General features: G+C 45.6%; 1 protein-coding gene across 6 annotated transcripts in view; it reads right to left on the bottom strand.

Moving 5' to 3' along the window:
- The window catches only part of PTK2B (protein tyrosine kinase 2 beta), a 139,603-nt gene that overhangs the window by 69,346 nt on the left and 51,440 nt on the right, over positions 1 to 18,817 (bottom strand). The window contains exon 1 of one of the 6 annotated variants that reach the window (XM_017885197.1): positions 11,880 to 12,008. The exons of 3 other annotated variants lie outside the window; for them this stretch is intronic. The gene's annotated coding sequence lies outside the window, so the exon portion shown is untranslated. Of the gene's footprint in view, positions 1 to 11,807; positions 12,009 to 18,817 lie in introns of those variants that run through there. 2 more of the 6 variants (XM_017885189.1, XM_017885210.1) reach the window with 2 other exon arrangements.

The raw sequence follows: 18,817 nt of genomic DNA on the forward strand, positions 1-18,817 counted from the left end.
AAAAGCTCTACTTTGCAGAACTTGCCAATTTCTGTAGTGTAAAAATTCCCGCTATGACTGACCTTCAGGTACCAACGCACATCACTGCTGAATGCTGAGTTAGGAAGAGACGACAACAATCTGCTGATTCCAGCTCCTCTTCTTGATGACAGAACTTGTTCACGCCTCTAAATATTGTCAGATTATTTGAACTACTCGTCAATAGCGTATCTCTGGCCTTTAATGATCACAAAATCCTCTGATGCTCAACTCATGAGCCAAAAACTCTGCCCCTTTCTCTAGACCTCCTTCCTGGCTCTCCAAGCCCTGGTATTCCATCCTCCCTGCTTCCTGGTCTGCCCCAGACCCTCGGAGCAGAGTCAGAGGAGACTACATCCCACGGCACTAGTGAAAACCCTGGCTCTGAGCCATCCTGGGCTTCGGTTTGCCTCCTGGCCCCCAAATCTGCCACAGTTAAAGTCAAAGAATAACAAACACAAGGAAATGGGCTCAAATTAAAACAGGAAAAGTTCTGATTGGCTGTAAGAACTTCTTGGCCAAAATCTGCAAAGGGTACTATAGGAGGATGGACAATCTCTGAATTCTTAAGATCTTCAGGAAGAAAATAAATTATGCTCTTCCTGAATGGCAAGACATTGACCTGCCTGCAGGAGGGGGAACTGAAGCAGCATTTCAGTCCCTTCCAGATGCACCAGGTTGTAACTGTACCTAGTACTGTGCTTCTGGCACAGGGGAGATGCTAAGATTACAGGAATAAATATCACAGGAAAACTTAACTCTGGCCCTTGAAGACATCGTAGGGTAATGTTACACACGTTGTGTTCAATAAATAGCTTAGCCTCTTGGGGAGGCAGACACCAAAGGGGATGCTGGGAGTCCCAAACATAAAATGCATGGTCTTGAGGACTGAAAGTTCTGTTTCTGGCTGGGTGCGGTGGCTCATGACTGTAATCCTAGCACTGTGGGAGGTTGAGGCAGGCAGATCACTTGAAGTCAGGAGTTCGAGACCAGTCTGACCGACATAGTGAAACCCCATCTCTCCTAAAAGTACAAAAATAAGCTGTGTGTGGTGATGTGTGCCTGTAATCCCAGCTATTTGGGAGGCTTAGACAAAAGAATCCCTTGAACCCAGGAGATGGAGGTTGCAGTGAGCCGAGACTGCACCGTTGTATTCCAGCCTGGGGGAAAAGAGTGAAACTCCACCTCAAGAAGAAAAAAAAACCAGTTTATTCCTGATTTGAGAGAGTGTGGAAAGGGGACCATTAGTCAGAAAGGCTGTATGATGTCAGGGAGAAGGCGCATACCTCTAACTCATTCAAACCTGGATTTAAACCACTTTCTTTGGGGCTGGCAAGCCACACAACTGGGCCATTACTCGAGTGTGGCAACATGGCAGCCTTAAGTCTCTGCCATGGACCCGTTGTGTGATTTGGACAAGATAATCTCTGTGGGCCTCAGTTTCCTTCATTGGGGCATGAGGTTACTACTACTTATCCTGCAGAATTTTCTGGAGGATCGGAGGTTACTTCTGTTGCTTCTGTAAACTCCTTGGCACATTCATTTTTTAAGTGTCTGTGACTTGGCAGAAGCAAGAATTGGAAATATAATACTAAGATCCACTTTTTAATTTTGAAATTTAATTTTAATTATTATTATTTTTTAGAGATAGGGGCTTGCTCTGTTGTTCAGGCTGGAGTGCAGGGATGTGATCATAGCTCACTACAGCCTCAAACTCCTGGACTCAGGTGATCCTCCTGCCTCGGTCTCCCAAGTAGCTGAGACTACAGGTACATGTCACCATGCCTAGTTCAATTTTTTAATTTTTATTTTGGATAGAGATAGGGTTTCTCTGTGTTGCCTAGGCTGGTCTTGAACTCCTGGCCTCAAGTGATCCTTCCTCCTTAACCTCCCAAAGTGCTGGGATTACAGGTATGAGCCACCATGCCTGGCCTTTAAACCTTACTTTTAAAAAGTCTAAACTGACCTCCTAAGTGCAGGATCAGGTGGCTGTGGCAGCCCCTTCTACCTCCAGTGCTCGGTGCACCAAGGCTGCCTTTTCATCGAGCCCCGCCTTCCTCCATGCACCTGCCCCACCTCCACAGATCACGCTTCCCTTTCCTCTGCTCCTGCACAGACCCGTTGCCTGTCCTCAGAGCACCACAGGCGCCTGTCCATGGAAGGAAGCCTCCCAGGAGACAGTCAAGCACAGCCCTTTGGATCTAGTAGAAGTCAGAATGTCACGAGACACACTCCGCCTTTCCACTCTGCCTCTGAGTCACTTCCCTTTGCTGTTTCCACATCAACAAGATGGAGAACACAGCCCTTTCCTATCCCAAAGGCCTGCTGAGTGCAGGCACTTAACTAATTGGCAACGACCTTGCAGTCTCAGGGAACTGGTCCTAGGTTTCTGGGCAAGGCTGGGCCCTGCTGGCTCCTCACAGCGCCCCCTCCGCAGCTGGAGCCCTCTCAGCCCTCAGTTCCCGCAGGGCCAGCATTCTGCCTGCTCCAGGGCCCTCCGGTCCAGCATTTGCTAAATCACCTCCCTCCTCTCCAAGACTTTCTCCCATTACCTTGCGAAAGACAGAACCAGAAAGGTTGTGATTATTGCCAGCTATAATTGAATGTAATTCAAAAAGCATTTGTTGAAACTTTACCACGTTTTCAGCTCCCCACCCCCGCACCCATTACCCACCGGGAGTCCCTCCGTTGCCAGCTCCTGCCAGCCCAGAGGCCAGCTGACTTGGGGGGTCTTGCAGGGCAGGAGGGGAGCAACAGGGATGCATTACCCTGTGCTTTCTTGCTAAGGGAACCTCTTCTCCCTTCAAAGCCTTTGATCCCCGCAGCTAGCCAGATTTTTCTTGTCTCCTATTTGACTTCTGGGCTCCACTCTTCTCTCGGTTCTTCAAAAATCATACCCATCTTCCTCCTTATTTGCCAGGTCATGAATGCCTTTTGGCTGGGGTGTCTTCCTGTCTTCCCTCCTATCTTCCTTCTTTCCTTCCCTCCCTCCCTCCTTTCTTCTTTCCCTCCTTCCCTCCTCTCTCTGCCTTCCTATGTTTCAGGAGCCATAACGGACCTGTAGCTATGAAGATAAACAGAAAAGGGAAGAAGGTCCCCATCTATTAGATCATAATCCAGTAAAAAGAAAAAAGGTAAAACAGAACAAAACACACAAAAACAGCCACAGCCTGCTATGGTCTCTAATAGAACTCTAAGCATGGGACCAGAGGATCACAGAAGAGAACCTGCCTACTGTGCCTCAGGATCTTAGGAAAAAGTGACCCAAAAAGATCAGGAAACCCCATGACATGCTGCCTATAGGGCTGGTGAAGAGGGTGGGCGAGGGGTCATTGGGAAATGAGACCAGAAGGTGGCACTCTGCTAAGAAATTTTTGAACATCATCCATGGAAAAGCAGATTTTCATTTTAAAAATATAAATATGGCACAAGGATACAGCACAAGTGTGAGCTGGGAGGCTACAGGGGCAGCGAGAATAAGTGTCTGGTGTGTGTTTGGCCACTGGCAATCCAAGAGAAGGATGCCTTGATTTGTAGCACTTGCCAATTTCTCTGGTGTAAATACTTCCACTGTGGCCAATTCCAAGCCACCAGCATGATGGTACTGAAAGGGGAGTTGGGGAGAAATGGATGCCATTGGCTTGTGAGAGTTGGTTCCAGCACACCACTGCCTGAACAGTGACAAACTCTAGGCAAAGAGGGCAGATCTCAGGGTCCCTGGCCTCAAGCCACCTCTGATCCTTGATGTCCCACTTGTTGCCTGTAGTGGTTGCACCACCCAGCACTTCAAGATAACAATGCACAAGGTGCATGGAGGCATAACATCTTACCATGTACCCCTTCCTCCCAAGAGCTTCTTTTCTCTTACTCTCCAGTCCTCTGAAAGTTGTTATTTTCAAAATCACACTCTTTGTCATTTTTAATCCCAAACTAAGTTATCCAACAACTTCTCCTCTTAAGATTTGTCATCTTTAATCCCAGACTAAGTTCTCCAACAACTTCTCCTCTTCAAATCATGATCTCAGCTTTTTCCTTCCCTCTCAACCTCCAACTCCTGCAAATCTCATGTCCCTCTCCAGGTGGGTTACAAAGTTGGCTGCTGACCAAGGAAATTTGGTACCATGACAAATCAATGCTTCAATTTGTTTGAGTTCTTCCCCATTTTCTTGAGAAGTTAATAAGGAGGTCAGATGACAGCAGGTGAATTCCTAGCTGGTCAAATGGTTTTTTCTAAAGACTGCTAATCAAATGTCTGCATTAACCTGGATGGAAGACTATTACTTTAATTGCTTCTGTTCACACCTTGTAATTGGGTATGAAGGAGCTTGTGGTTATTAAACAAGAAGCATCAAGTTGAGCACAGGATTGGGAGAGATTATGGCTTTAACAGAGGATCAAAAAAAGTTCCTGAAATCCTCGCAGGCTGGTAAGTCATGCCAAGTTTAACAAAATGCAACTTGTGAAGTGGAATAAATGAGCCATTCTTCATGTAGATTAAAAAAAAAAAAAGTCTTCCCCAGTCTAGGATGAGAAAGAAGCGGTTTAGCGGTGGATGGATTAAAAAATAGGATTTAGGCTAACTGTAAATTCACTGTTAGTCACTACGATGTGGCTGCCAAGAAAAGTTAATGTAGTGTTGGGATTACCAGAAAACCCCTAAGAAACGACGGTGATTTCCCTCCGGGCTCTGCACACATGATCCCACCTCAGCGGTGCAAGCTGAGGGCCTGGGGTTTGAGAGGCCGTCTGCTAGGGCAAGGGCATTCAACAAAGCCCTATCACCTGGTGCAGACCCCTAAAACCAAAGAGAGAGTGAGTCATGGGAATGCAGGATGGATTGCTGGTTTTGAACGGTTGTAGGACTTTCCAGTGAACGATGGATCTGACTCCTTCCTCCAAGTCAACGTTAAGAAGAAATGTAACAGCCAGAGGAAGAGGAGCTTCACATTTGCATATCACCCGCTGAATCTCCTTTCATAGGGTTTGCACCCTTGCTACCTCACTGATACCTCCCAAGGCAGGCTGCTCTCCCATTTTGAGGACGAGGAAAAGTGACTGACTGAGCAGCTTTCCTGGGGTCCCCTTTCTTCAGTAGCAGAGATAAGACCAGAGCTCAGATTTCCCACTGTACCCCAACAAACACAGTCCACGGCCTACATCCCAGCAGTGAGTGCCCCCCAACCTTCCCTCCACCCCTGCTCTGAGCTTGGTCTCCACACCTCAAGCTTATTTCTGTGTCAAAGAGTACAGTCCAGATGAACCTGCTTTTCTGAGGTAGCCCCCAGAATTCTGCTCAAACACAAATTCCTCATACATGCATGGAAAAGAATGCAGACTTTTGACATGTTAATATGTATATAGTCATGGATATGTAGGACTTGATTAAGGTATATTTTATGATACATGTAATAAACAGAAAAAAAAAAGTTGGTGATTAAAAAAACAAAACTCAGGTACTTTTTTTTTTAACTAGAAAGTATAAACCCAAGTCTAACTGTACAGATGTAGCAACCCTATCTCTTACCACCTTAAAAACAACAAAACCATCCTCTTGAACAATCTTCTCCACCTGTCAACCCCCTAGTCTGCCACTCTCTGCAAACCTAGTATACACCAAACATTTGCTTTATGTAAACAGATCTCAAAACCATTAAACATGACCAAGCCCCCATCTGTAGATGTATTCAGCTTTCATTTTAATGCGAATTGGATAAAACAGCAATTTTAATGCCCCTTCAAGCAAACAGGATGCTACCTGCATGTGAAAAGACTTGAGAAAATTAAAAATAGATGGAAAAGCCCTCAGCAGTTGAAAATGCTAATAAAAACAACTTTAAGGAACCACCATAAACCTATTAAACAAGCCAAGTTACCTAGGGAAAAAAAAGAAAAACTTATGTTCATTGACTTGAAATGAACTAGTACAATTGCCAATTACTCAGAATTGGCTTTCTGAAGCAAGGAAGTTAAATACAAAATAACTCACATGTGTTGATCTTGCTACCCAACGTTGGGAAACATACCGCATCTATCCAAGGCGAGGGGTGTGAAGCATTTGCACAAAGATGTTCCTAGCTGTACTATTTATAGTAGTGAAATAATGAGAATCAAAACAAAATGCTCAGGGGGAAGTTTGAGCGCTAGCAATAATGATAAACTATGATAAAAATATGAGTAGTGCATGAAAAGATTTATATAAAAATGTTAAGTGACAGAGAATGAAATTTACATACTGATTAGAACTACATAAAAACACAGTCCACATTTAGAACTGCATGCAGTTAAAGATCTTAAGTTACATCGGTTATAATATTGTTATTTTGGTTAAATATATTTTAGAAATGTGTAAAGTCTGTTGCACAAGGATAAAAACTGGACCTCTCTCCTATGCATCAATCTCTAGCTTCTCCTTGGACACAGTTTTTTTTGTGTGTGTGTGTGATGGAATCTCACTTTGTCGCCCAGGCTGGAGTACAGTGACATGATCTTGGCTCACTGCAACCTCTGCCTCCCGGGTTCAAGTGATTCTCATGCCTCAGCCTCCTGAGTAGCTGGGATTACAGGTGCCCACCCCATACCCAGCTAATTTTTGTATTGTTAGTAGAGAGGGGGTTTCACCATATTGGCCAGGCTGGTCTTGAACTCCTGGCCTCAAGTGATCAGCCCACCTCAGCCTCTCAAAGTGCTGGGATTACAGGCATGAGCCACTGCGCCCGGCCATGATACAGTTTTATTTTCTGTACTCTCCACGTGGCCCACACAGAGGGGCTGATCTTCTCCCCACCAAGCTAGATAAGGAAGCAAATAGGTCCCTGAAATTCACCTAGATTTCTGGATCCTATCCAAAATTAGGCTTGGATTAAATAGGATAGATATCTCAATGAAATGTGACAAGAGAAGAGATGCCTAGGATTACAGAAAGTTATCTCCAACTCTGAACAGTTCTCCAAGAGCCCAGAGTGTCTGGCAGTGCCTTGAGGTTCTTTGCCACCCCACGATCTTGATTTCCTCTTCAGCCCTGAGACCTTGAGCACACGTCCTCTTCCTCCAGCTCTCCAGGACTGCCAAAGGGCTCATTTCTGAGAAACAGCAGCAGGTAACAGAGTGCTTCCCTAGCCCAACCCTGGGCTAGCACTTTCCATGCACAATGAGCCCAGTCCACTCTAAGAAAAACCCAAAAGGTAGGTACTGTTATCCCCCATCTCATGGATGAGGTCTCTGAGGCTGAGCAAAGTAACTTCCCAAAGGCCACACAGCAAGTAGAGAGCAGAACTGTGATTTCAGTGGAGTCAGAAGCGGCTGCAGGTGTGGGCTCTTTCTCACTGCATCCTGCAGTGATGAAGATTCTGGCTATAATTCAGAGTACAGACCTACCCAAGAAGGAGGCCTCATTCCATAGACACCCCCAGAGTAAGGTCCTCTGGCGATCTGGATTCTAATGGTAAAACGTTGCTGTTAGATGAGTGGCAACCTCAGACAGCACTTGGTCCCCGGGTTCTTCACGCTGTCTACCTGCATGTCGGCATTGCTGGAATATATAGTGTAAATATCTCTAAGACTTAACCTGACCTAGTGCATGGAGACCTTGGGGGTTGGGGCCTAGCCATCTGTATTTCTCAATAACATCTCAGGTGATTCTTTATAAAAATATTTTTAACTGAAATTGTATATATTTGAGCTGTATAGCAAGTTGATTATTACAGTCAAGCTAATTAGCATATTCATCTCCACAGTTACCTTTTCTTGTGTGTGTACTGAAAACACTTCAGATCTATTCTCTAGGAAGTACTAATCAGTGCAGTTAGGCAAGAGAAAGAAATGAAAGGCATTCAAGTTGGAAAAGAGGAAGTCAAATTGTTCCTCTTTGCAGATGACATGATTTTATATAAACACCGAAATACTCCACCAAAAATTGTTAGAGCTAATAAACAAATTCGGTAAAGTTGCAGGGTATAAAATCAACATACAAAAACCAGTAGTGTTTCTATATACCTATAACCAACTAGCTAAAAAAGAAATAGAAAAAGTAATCTTGGCTTGGCACAGTGGCTCATGCCTGTCATCCCAACATTTTGGGAGGCTGAGGCAGGAGGATTGCTTGAGTCCAGGAGTTTGAGACCAGCCTGGACAAATAGGGAGACCCTGTTTCTACAAAACATTTAAAAATTAGCCAGGTGTTCGGCCAGGCGCGGTGGCTCACACCTGTAATCCCAGCACTTTGGGAGGCCAAGGCAGGCAGATCACCTGAGGTCAGGAGTTTGAGATCAGCCTGACCAACATAAGAAACCCCGTCTCTACTAAAAATACAAAAAATTAGCTGGGCATGGTGGCTCATGCCTGTAATCCCAGCTACTCAGGAGGCAGAGGCAGGAGAATCGCTTGAACCTGGGAGGCGAAGGTTGCGGTGAGCCAAGATCATACCATTGCACTCCAGCCTGGGCAACAAGAGTGAAACTCCATCTCAAAAAAAAAAAAAAAAAAAAAAAAAATTAGCCAGGTGTGGTGATGTGCACTTGTGGCCCCAGCTACTCAGGAGGTTGAGGTGGGAGGATCAGTTGAGCCCAGGAGGTCAAGGCTGCAGTGAGCTATGATGGTGCCAGTGTACTCCAGCCCGGGCAATAGCGTAAGACCTTATCTAAAACAAAACTAAACAATCTCATTTATAATAGCTACAAAAATCGTAATAAAATAGGAATAAATTTAATAAGACAGGACAGTTTTTAACCAAGAAAGACCTTTATGATGAAAACTATAAAACACTGATGAAAGAAATAGAAGAGGCTGGGCGCGGAGGCTCACGCCTGTAATCCCAGCACTTTGGGAGGTCGAGTTGGGCAGATCACGAGGTCAGGAGCTCGAGACCAGCCATTTTGAGAGCAGCCTGGCCAACATGGTGACACCCCATCTCTACTAAAAATACAAAAATTATCCAGGCGTGGTGGCATGCGCCTGTAATCCCAGCTACTCGGGAGGCTGAGGCAGGAGAATTGCTTGAACCCAGGAGGTGGAAGTTGCAGTGAGCTAAGATCGCACCACAGCATTCCAGCCTGGGTGACAGAACAAGACTCTGTCTTGGGTGGGGGGTAGGGGGGAAGAATTAGAAGAGGACACACACACAAAATGTAAAAATGTTCCATGTTCATGGATTGGAAGAATTAATATTGTTAAAATAACCATACTACCCAAAGAGCTCTACAAATTCCATGCAACCCCCATCAAAAGACCAATGACATTCTTCACAGAAATATAATAGAAAAGACAATCTTAAAGTTCATGTAGAATCACAAAAGACCCCAAATAGCCAAAGCAATTCTGAGCAAAAAGAGCAAAGCTGGAGGCATCACACTACCTGACTTCAAAAATACTACAAAGCTAAAGTAACCAAAATAGCATGGTACTGATATAAAAACAGACACATAGACAAATGAAACAGAATAAAGAACCCAAAAATAAATCCACATATTTATAGCTAACTGATTTTCAACAAAGATGCCAAGAACATACATTGGGAAAAAGACAGCGTTTTCAATAAATGGTGCTGAAAAATCTGAATAACCATATGCAGAAGAATGAAACTAGATCCCTATCTCTCACTATACACGAAATCAACTCAGAATAAGGACTAAAATGTGAGATTCAAAACTATAAAACTACTAGAAGAAAGCAGGGTAAATCCTTCAGGACATTGTTCTGGGCAAAGATTTTGCAGGTAAAACTTCGAAACCACAGGTAACAAAAGCAAAAATAGGCAAATGGGATTTAAAAAAGAAAAACAGAGACAGCATCTCACTATGTTGCCCAGGCTTATCTCGAACTCCTGGCCTCAAGCAGTTCTCCTGTCTTGACCTCCCAATGACAAATCGGATTTTATCAAGCTAAAAGCTTCTGCACAGCAAAGGAAACAATTGACAGAGTGGACCAGGCAACCTGTAGAATGAGAGAAAATATGGGCACACTGTTCATCCAACAAGGGACTGATATCTAGGATACATGAGGAACTCAAACAACTCAATGGTAAAAAAAATAATAATTTTTTTTAATGAGCAAAGTATCTGAAAGGACATTTCTCAAAAGAAGACATACAACCAGGCGTGGTGGTTCATACCTGTAATCCCAGCACTTTGGAAGGCCAAGGTGGACGGATCACTGGAGGTCAGGAGTTCGAGACCAGCCTGGCCAACATGGGCAAAGCCCCTCTCTACTAAAAATTCAAAAATTAGCTGGGCATGGTGGCGCACCCGTAATCCTAGCTACTCCAATGGCTAAGGCACGAGAATCGTTGGAACCCAGGAGGCAAAGGTTTCAGTGAGCCGAGATCGCACCACTGCACTCCAGCCTGGGCAACAGAGCGAGACTCCATCTCAGAAAAACAAAGACATAGACATGGCCAACAGATAAATGAAAATATGCTCAATATCACTAATCATAAGGGAAATACGAATCAAAACTACAATGAGATAGCGTCTCACCCAGTTAGAATGGCTATTATCAAAAAGACAAAAAATAACAAATGCTGGTGAGGATGTTGAGAAAAGAGAACTCCTAAACACTGTTGGTGGGAATGTAAATTAGTATAACCATTACGAAGAACCGTATGGAGATTCCTCAAAAAACTACAAATAGAACTACCATATGATCTAGCAATCCCACTACTAGGGATTTTTCCAAAGGAAATTAAAATCAATGTGTTGAAGAGATATCTGTCCGTCCACATTGATTGCAGCACTACTCACAATAGCCAAAATAGGAAATCAACTGAAGTGCCCATCAACAGATGGAGTGCTATTTAGCCATGACAAAGAACAAAATCTTGTCATTCACAACAACATGGATGAACCTGGAGGACGTTATGTTAAGTGAAATAAGTCAAGCACAGAAAGAGAAGTACTATATTTTCTCACCCATAGGTGGGAGCTAAAAAAGTTGAGTTCACAGAAGTAGAGAGAATTGTGGTTATTAGAGGCTGGGAAGGGCAGGGTGGAAGGTAGATGGAGAGAGGTTGGTTAATGGATACCAAATTAAAGCCAGACAGGAGGAATAAGTGCTAATGTTCTGTAGCCCTGTAGGGTGACTAGAGTCAATAAGTTATTGTTTTTTTTTAAATAGAACAGAGAATTTTGGATGTTCCCAACACAAAGAAATAAAATGTTTTCCATGATGAATATAGTAATTACTCTGATTTGATTATTACACAGAGTATACATGTATTCAAATATCTCCCTTTTCCCCCAAAAAACGTACAGTTTTTTTGCCCCCATTTTTTTTTTTTTTTTTTTTTTTTTTTTTTTTTGAGACGGAGTCTTGCTCTGCCACCCAGGCTGGAGTGCAGTGGCCGGATCTCAGCTCACTGCAAGCTCCGCCTCCCGGGTTTACGCCATTCTCCTGCCTCAGCTTCTCCCGTAGCTGGGACTACAGGCGCCCGCCTCGTCGCCCGGCTAGTTTTTTTGTATTTTTTAAGTAGAGACGGGGTTTCACCGTATTAGCCAGGATGGTCTCGATCTCCTGACCTCGTGATCGGCCCGTCTCGGCCTCCCAAAGTGCTAGGATTACAGGCTTGAGCCACCGCGCCCGGCCTATTATGCACCAATGTAAAAAATTACTAAAATTTTAAAAATCGACTCTCTTAGCCAATCTGAAGTATGTAATACAGCATGCTTAGGTACAGTCACCATGCTGTACATTAGATCTCTGGGACTTATTCATTCTACATAAATAAAACGTTGTCCCCTTTGACCAACACCTCCCTCTTTCCCCACCCTCCTAACATCTCAGGTGATTCTGGTACCCACGCGGTGAGGCTGAAGAATGGCTGGCTTGGCCCTCAACTCACTGTGAGAACTGAATCAAGAGAGGCTCATTACATGGTGAGGTCTCTCCACTGGGACCCAGGTCTCCCAGTTCCCAGGCTGCAGGCCTCCCTCCCAGGACGGAGCTCAGCAAACATTTGGTGCCGCGATGGATCTCAGGGAGTGACAAGTCTTAAAGGCAGGCCCTTCCTGGGTGTCTCAGAGTCTCTTATTTTAGAGCAGAGTTGTGGTTTCAGTTTTAGTTTCTTGTCATTAACCAAGCCCTTTATTGGAAATGGGCGCTTGGGTAAAAAGAGAAAAAAATAAAATAGGTGGTTTCAATCATTCAGAGTTCAGAAAATTGAGGGGAACTTTGGCCTTTAAAACTCCAGCCACGAGGCCTCCAAAGTAGGGAAACCCTGAAGGCAGTAGCGAGAAATCCCCCTGTGGGCAGCTCTTCTCTGGCAAGTCTCCCCAGCACAACTCACATGGTAGCAGGAGTTTTCCTCTCCGGTTAAAAGCATCAAATAAAATACAAAGGGAAAACCCAGCTGAAAATTTCCTGAGCAAGGTCACAGAATGACTGTTGCCCTTTTGGAAGAATGGTAGGAGAAAAAGGTCTCCGGGATCCAAAATCAGACATGAACACAGCACCAGGAAGCCAGGGCTGGGCAGAGAAAGACCGACCCTGAGAGTCTCCTATGGATCATAATGTGAGTAGCAAGGCCCTGAGAACAGGAGCTTATGGACAGAAAGCTCAGCCATGTGCCATCCAAACAACAACAAACAACAAAAACAAAAACAACATCAAAAAAAGCACAGGGCCAGGCGCGGTGGCTCACACCTGTAATACCAGCACTTTGGGAGGCCGAGGCAGGTGGATTGCCTGAGCTCAGGAGTTTGAAACCACCCTGGACAACGTGGTGAAACCCTGTCTCTACTAAAATACAAAAAAATTAGCTGGCCGTGGTGACATGTGCCTGTAATCCCAGCTCGAGAGGCTGAGGGGGGAGAATCGCTTGAGCCCAGGAGGCGGAGATTGCAGTGAGCCAAGATCGTGCCATTGCAGTCCAGTTTTTTTAGACTCTATCTCAAAAAAAAAAAGGCACAGGTTTTCCCTGCGATGCTGTTCTCACCTGGATGCAGAGACTCACTCGTAAATTAACTTGTGTGTGCTAAAAGGTAAATAATAAGGAGACTACTTAGGTATATTCAATTAAGGGATTATGAAAACTTCAAAGATTATATGCAAATTATCTATGGAAATATGCTCCTATGGTTACAGCTGAGTTGTACACTGAGGGAAAACAGAGAAATTAAAACAGTTGTGGTAGGCTGGGTGTGGTGGCTCACGCATGTAATCCCAGCACTTTGGGAGGCCAAGGTGGGTGGATCACTTGAGCCCAGAAGTTTGAGACCAGCCTGGGCCACAGGCAAGACTCCTATCTCTACAAAAAATTTTAAAAAAGACCCTGGCATGGTGGCACGTGCCTGTAGTCCCAGCTACCCAGGTAGGTGAGGTGGCCCAGGAGTTCAAAGCTCAGTGAGCTATGACTGTGCCATTGCACTCCAGCCTGGGCGACAGAATGAGACCCTGTCTGCAAAACCAAACAAAAAACAGTGGTTGTAGACAGGAAATTAAGTGTTTCCTTTTAATGTTGGTTTGATTTCAATGATACATACTCTAAAGACTCACTTCGGCTACCTCTTTAAATACATTAGACCTAAGCCTGAAAAGAATGAGAAGCCTGCGACCTACTTCCAGCTCCCAAGCACTGACGTTCCCCATGCAGCCACGTTGGGAACAGGGCAGTCGGAATCCTGAATCCTGGGTTTCATCTCTATAAAAATCAGGCATCCAGCTCCCCCATGTCGGATGTGAGTCTATGTTTGGCATAACGGTTCCGGGGCCCTTTCTTCCTTTAGCTCTTTGTTCATTGAGGTTTCTGAAGCACACAGGAAGTCAGAAAAAAGAACAGCAACCCACTTCTCCACAGCCTCACCGCAGACGAGAAGCAGCAGGGAGAAGACAGCCAGTGAGGAGGGGAACTGTGTGCTGCTCTCCCCCAGCTCCACTAGGGGAAAGGGAGCAAGATGAAGCCGGTAGAAGGGGAGTGTGCGGGTTATGTCTACACCCCAGTTTTCAGGAGCCCCAGAAGGAACCAAGTTCTACTTTTCTGCTTCTATTGACAGAATGTTCTGATTGCCTTGTGTACACACACACACACACACACACACACACACACGGAGAAGCTGTAAGATTTTACACTCTTTTGAATCACATGCAACTTAAACCCCAGAGCAACACTCGGGTAACTTGGATCCATCACCTTATCTATCTGAACTCAGCTTTTCTCATCTAAAAAGTGAGGGGATTAGGTGAGAGGGATGTTCTTCCAACAAAGCATTGCACATATGAGTATTTCGTACTGTTTAAAGTGATCATTCAGCTCCTGAAGTGGTTTATTTCTTCATTGTTTGGCTGAAAATACTTCCATAATTGCAGAACCCCCTTGAATCCCTCACCACAGCCTTGGATTCCTTAAAGTCTGGGCTAAAGCCCCTGGACTAGACTTGATGCTTCCAGGATCGTTGTCTTGGTCTATAATTCTGGGAGCTAAACTCATTAGCTACAAGGAGAGACCTTGGTGGTTGAGGGAGATATGAGACAGTGGAGGGAAAAAAAGGTGAGGGAGAGAAAAGCAGAAAAGAAAGAAAAAGATAGGAGGAGATATTGATAAAAGAGAAAAGTAACAACTAAGATTGTAAACTCACCAATGGTAGGAACCAGAGCTAAAGGGCATGTCAGATAATTTGTTTTTACTTCCCTTGGTTTTACAAGTGAGGGAACTGAAGGTAGGGATGTTCCCTTCCCCAAAGTAAATGCCCTGGGGGATGCTAGCTTTCAAGTAATCCCTTGAGGACTGACTAGGCAGGTGACGCCAGGAATAGTATTAAGTAGAGGAGGAGGTTTACATTTTCCAGAACCTTCTCCACTTGCACCCAACACCTCCTGATCTTTACCTGTGAACTGTGTTCTTGGGAGAGGCTCTTTCCAGCTAGAGCTAATGTGCCCACCTGTTTAGAAATGGAGTCTCCATTTTAATGTAATGGCGCCCTTCAGTAAAAATACCCTCCTGTGACACAGGCAGTGCATGTGACAGAGAGCTCACAGAGCACTAGCTCTCTGTCTTCTCTCCTCCCTCCAGAGGTGGTCCTGGCCCCTTTACAGGAAGGAGACACTGGCTCAGAGAGGGTTAAGACCACACTCAGCTGGAGACAGAATCAGGCCCAGAACTAAGACCTCCCCATGGCAGCCAAAGAAGGATGCCAGGTGCACAAAGTTCTTATCACACTGGCATGAAACAAGCACATTTTTGGAGCTCTGTCCTGGCCCAGTCAAATCATCTGGGACAAATCCCATTACCTCCCTGAACCTCAGTGTACTCACCCATAAAAGTTGGGCATCTTAGCACTATCTTTCCCAGAACTGTTGTGAACATTAATGAAAATAATATCTGTAATGTACGTGGTAAACTACACATCCCCAACTCTGAGTGTTGGCCGTAATCACAGATCACCTGAGTTCCTCTGGTTCCTTCAAGCATCTGCATATTTCAATGACAGGGGCCCCTTTTGGCAAAAACAACCCATCTATTCCATTTCTGGATGGTTTTCAGTACCAGAGAGGTCTTTCTGAGGATATGTTAAAGGAGTTTTTCTACACTTTTTACCCGCAGGGGCCAGCTCTGCCTCTGGAGCTGTGAGACACGAGTTGTACCCTTCTCACTCCCACTTTACACAGTAAGTCTCTGGTTCTAAACACAGAAGTGAAAATATTATAGGAAAGGGGTCCTGATTCAGACCCCAAGAGAGGTTTCTTGGATCTCACGCAAGAAAGAATTCAGGGCGAGTCCATAAAGTGAAAGCAAGTTTATTAAGAAAGTAAAGGAATAAGAGAATGGCTACTCCATAGACAGAGCAGTCCTGAAGGCTGCTGTTTGCCCATTTTTATAGTTATTTCTTGAATACATGCTAAACAAAGGGTGGATTATTCATGCCTCCCCTTTTTAGACCAGAAATTTTAAATTAGGGTAATTTCCTGACATTTCCATGGCATTTGTAAACTGTCACGGCACTGGTGGGAGTGTAGCAGTGAGGATGACCAGAGGACATTCTCGTGGCCATCTTGGTTTTGGTGGGTTTTGGCTGACTTCTTTACTGCAACCTGTTTTATCAGCAAGGTCTTTATGACCTGTATCGTGTGCTGACTTCCTATCTCACCCTGTGACTTAGAATGCCTTAACCGTCTGGGAATGCAACACAATAGGTGTCAGCCTCATTTCACCTAGCTCCTTTAAGATGGAGTTACTCTGGTTCACATGCCTCTGACAAAAAGAAACATGAGGGTTTGCATGGTTCAAGATCATTCCAGTCCAGGTCCACCTGCTGCTCAGACACATTTTAGTCCCAACCTCAAGAAGCCCACAGCAATCAATTTGGACAAGATCTGCTGACACCAGTAATGATCACCAGAAGTCTCCAAAGACTGCTTCCTCTGAGAAGAGCCAATGGCACTAGTTGGGGTAGGGGCAGCCAAGCCTATTGGTCCTGCCCAGATTGGCCTGGCCTGAAACCACTCTGCAGCTCCCTGCTATCTGGGTCTAGGTCTTGGGTTATGAGGACTTTAGACTTGAATGGGCTTTGAAGGTAACACACCCCTGGACTCTCTCCCACAGCTTTGCAGCCCACACCTGGGGCTCCTGTCTGATGCTTGGTACATTCTGAGCTCTGGTCTCTGCTCAGCCTCGAGCTGAGGTGGCAACCACAAACCTCTTCATCCCACAGTACTGCTGAGCAGACTAACCTCCCACTCTTGGGTTCTATTCTTGGTTGTCAACGTTGGCATCATGTGTCAAGTGCCTAATTGCATGGCCGTGAGCCTGGTGAGGGGAATGAAGGCTCCAGAACACAGGGTACCCTGCTCACCAGTGCAGCCCACGACCCTTCTGAGAACAAACAGGTCGTACAGGCAGAATACTAAACCAGACATAAGTGGACACGACACACTTCTATATAGCTGGGTGCACCCGTGCATAACTGGGGAGGAGGGAGGTGTCCGCTGGGGAGAGGCACATGGGACAGGGAAAGAACACGGCCCCTGGAGGCAGGAAATGTGGGGTCTGGTTCCCAGCCCTTCACTACCTAGTAGCTTATGACTGGGAGGCAGTCACTCAGAGCATTGTAGGATTTAATACTGGAAGGGTCCAGTGGATCCTAGAACCTGGATGCTCCTCAAGGGAAATCATTAGAAACACATGTGTTCTGCCCTGGACCTACAGGTCAGAAGTAGGGGGTGGGGCAAAGGGATCTTTATTTGAACAGAAATGATGATGGCATGCTTTGGAAATGACTGGATGACCGTTGGGAAGGGTGACACCAGAGAGGAAAACTCAACTGCCCAAGTCAGACACTTGGTTCAGGGCAAAGCTGAGACCAGATTGAGGTCTCCTCATCCCAGGCTACATCCTGGCTCTAAGACCTTAGGCTCTGAGTTCCCTACATGTCCAGGACAGGGTAAGGGGATTCAGGAGGGCCTCACTGGTCTGGCAGGGACTGTGCTACTGCCCACATCTTCCTTCTGCCCCAGAAATGCCCTATGCTGCCGCCTGGGCACTCCTGAGCCCATGTCCCCCTCGTGATTGTGAGATCACATTGATGAAGATGCCGTGCCACACCCATCAGCCCCTTCCAGCCTCACAGGATGGTGGGAAAACCTTGAGTTCCAGTCCCCACTTTATAATCCATCATAAGACTAATCAAGTTGGTTCAGCTCTTTGGACTCAGGTCCCCTCTGTTCAAAGAGGAGATAAGACTGGACTCTCAAGTCATTTCCAGCTCACTATGCTATTAGATTTACAGCATCTCAGGGCTGAAAGGAATCGTAGACATCACGTAGTGCAGTGCTTCACATCTGGCACACCTGGGCAAACTCATCCCCTCAGCCTCAAGGGCATGTGGGCCAGGCTTTGTAATAACCATGTTTTCTGGTTTCTACATTTGATGCTTTGACATGGGGCCGCACTGACCCTGGAGGGACTGATTCTCCCAGGGCCAGCCAGTTTCTGACAGCTGCCTTTCATATATATAAACCAACCCATCCAGAGCCCACACTCGCAATCGCCTCTTGTCACACTCACACTGGAGGCCACTATCCATCTGTCCTAATCACCCCAGGGTAGGTACCAGGTAACTGGGGACAGTGTCTATGCGAGAGCCCAGAGCCTGCTGAAATTATTCAGATGAGCCAATCCTAAACCTGCTATGCTGTTTCATGTTCCTTCCCATGGAAATCACAATAAATGCTCCTGCTTACATTTTTTCTCATTCTCTCTGCCTCCTGACCCACCTGTACTGCCCCACGGGGCCCTGTGTGGTGTGCTAGGACTCCTGTTGTGAGGGGTCTGTGAATGTGAACTTCTTCCTTCATGACAGTCATCTCTGCAGCTGCATGTCTTACCATACCGGATTAAAACAAATCCCAAGTATCCTCAAAACAGGCCAGCCATGGTTGGACCTGTTACGTCCATGGTTGGAACCTTTAGGCTTAAATGCAGTCCCCTTTAGTGTTTCCAATCCCTGCCAGTCTACTTTTTGTGTGCCCTGCAAACACTTCTATTGTCTATGTGCACTGCACATGAAAAAGGCTTAGAAGCCCCAATGTGCAGCCCCTGCTGCTCCTCAGCCTGGCGATTTACCCCCTATGTATGGGCGTTCCCACTTCCAAGGAGCTCTCCTTGGTGGAAAAGCCTGGATTATACTCACCGCAAGCCTGCTTTCTTACTGCTGTTGGTCCCTGCTTGGACTTCTGCCCTCTGGGGTCATGCAGGGTTGGTTCAATACCTCCTCCTTGCGATGTCTCCTCAGCTTTTTATAAGCAGCAGCTCTGGGTTCCCTAGAGGCTTTTCTTCTCCCACCTAAACACCTCTTGTTCAAGAGGCATATTTTTCACT

This window comes from Rhinopithecus bieti, unplaced genomic scaffold (assembly GCF_001698545.2).
Source record: "Rhinopithecus bieti isolate Rb0 unplaced genomic scaffold, ASM169854v2 scaffold_315, whole genome shotgun sequence".
NCBI lineage: Eukaryota > Metazoa > Chordata > Mammalia > Primates > Cercopithecidae > Rhinopithecus > Rhinopithecus bieti.